The 1,722-nt window shown below is 39.8% G+C and overlaps 1 protein-coding gene across 5 annotated transcripts in view; it reads left to right on the top strand.

Moving 5' to 3' along the window:
* Positions 1-711: 711 nt before the first annotated feature.
* LOC101861404 overlaps positions 712-1,722 on the top strand; it is a 21,414-nt gene continuing 20,403 nt past the window's right edge. For 4 of the 5 annotated variants that reach the window (XM_005111281.3, XM_035973154.1, XM_035973155.1 and 1 more), the window contains exon 1: positions 712-813. The gene's annotated coding sequence lies outside the window, so the exon portion shown is untranslated. Of the gene's footprint in view, positions 814-1,224; positions 1,326-1,722 lie in introns of those variants that run through there. The other variant, XM_035973153.1, reaches the window with a different exon arrangement.

Raw genomic sequence — 1,722 nt, 5'->3', positions numbered from 1 at the left:
CCCCCCCAAATTTCAGCCTGAAATTCCAAAATGAAATTCATCTGCACTTAGAAATTTGTTTTTAAAATCCAAGATGGCCGCCCCAGAGACCCATTTTTCAGAAAAAGTCAACAAATTCACCCTTAATACATCCCTTTAACCTAGATTCTACAAACCTCTTGCACAATTACATGTAAGTGAATGAAAGTCATTCGTTTAGAAAATTTTTCTGGGAGTGTTCATCTCCCAGGGCTGAGGCTGGGGGTGGGTTTGCGACAAAAATATGTCAAACTATTGAAAATTCAAAGTTGTGATTTTTTACTTCTTTGATTACCCTAGGCTATCTATATTTCATATTTATTGTTTCCATGGAAAGTGTTTATATAATGTTCTGGAAGCCTCATAATTTGCCCTTATGGTGCTCCTAAAAGGGCACTGAGAGTGTACTCTGTGCCACAATAATTATGTTTATCCCCCGTAGAACATACAGGTAAATTTAATGTCCTGTTATTTGAACATAGACATTGCCGGAAAGCTTGAGTATTGAAGATTCCGATTATCGAAGGATACTAAAATAAACGAGCAACTACTCGGAAGGGGAATCCCCCTACGCAAATGCACTTTCTTTGTTTTGATTGGGTTGGGTGACCATGTGGTTGGCCTCGTTTTTTTCCCTGTGCTCTTTTGGGTTCCCGAAGACTGTTGTTCGGCCGGTTCCGGCGTCACGGCGCTTGCGCAGTGTAAAGTTTGTTACTTCCGTGTTCCAGTCTCGAATGTAAACAGACAGACCCCAGCAACGAAGAAGAACGAGGAGAACAGGAAAAGGAAGAGAAGGTAGGAAAAACCTATGAAGGTGGGGAATTCCCTGGGGGCGTCTAAGACACTGTTGCTATTGTTGCTATGAAATAGATAGTTACTCTTTATTCCAATTCCACTGTAAGAGTTTGTTTTGGGGTCTGTTTTGTGGGTGGAGTGGAGTAGCCTTCTAGTGAAAGTGAAAGTAAAAGCTTTTAGTCCCCCGTCCAGACGAAATAACCCGTCATTAACTGCAACAGAAATTATTTCGACATGAAGTGGAAGAAAAGGGTGATCTAAACGCCCACCATAAATTACACTAAGGTGTGGCTTTTCTGAGATATCGGTCTTTTTCTACCGATCAATTTCTGTTAAAACCCTCGAAGGTTTCCATATCTAAAAAGACGTTTGTTTTTGTTTTGTTTTTGTTTACATCCGGGCATTCCTCGGGAACTGATGCGTTTTTCCTGGAAACCGAGACACCTTTTCCTCCTGTGACTCACTTAACGTGAAAAGCTTATTGACGCATTTTCACATTCATTTAAAGCCAGGTTTGTCATTCTGTGTAGTATGCAACTTTAATATGAGTTATAGAAATAAGCTACGTCCAAAGAATTGCTGTGTTATCACATGTACGTTTTAAAATCAACAAAAACACTCAGACACCTGTGCCAACACACACACACACACACACACACACACACACACACACACACACACACACACAGAGGTGTGCCCGAAAGTATGGAAACCCGTTATGGTTAAAGAACAAAAGCGAGTTTCTATGAAATACTTATTTTAGTAGATCAATAGGTCTGTATGTTTAGATCTGCTTAGATCTAGATCTATGTCTAATTTAAGTACATGTAGAAATAACTTGAGTCTAGATCTAGACATCTCAGTCGTTCTTTGTCATACTAGCTTTCGGCATTGTATTGTTTGTATGTG

This window comes from Aplysia californica, unplaced genomic scaffold (assembly GCF_000002075.1).
Source record: "Aplysia californica isolate F4 #8 unplaced genomic scaffold, AplCal3.0 scaffold01036, whole genome shotgun sequence".
Classification (NCBI taxonomy): domain Eukaryota; kingdom Metazoa; phylum Mollusca; class Gastropoda; order Aplysiida; family Aplysiidae; genus Aplysia; species Aplysia californica.
This window is presented reverse-complemented; position numbering and strand designations above follow the sequence as displayed.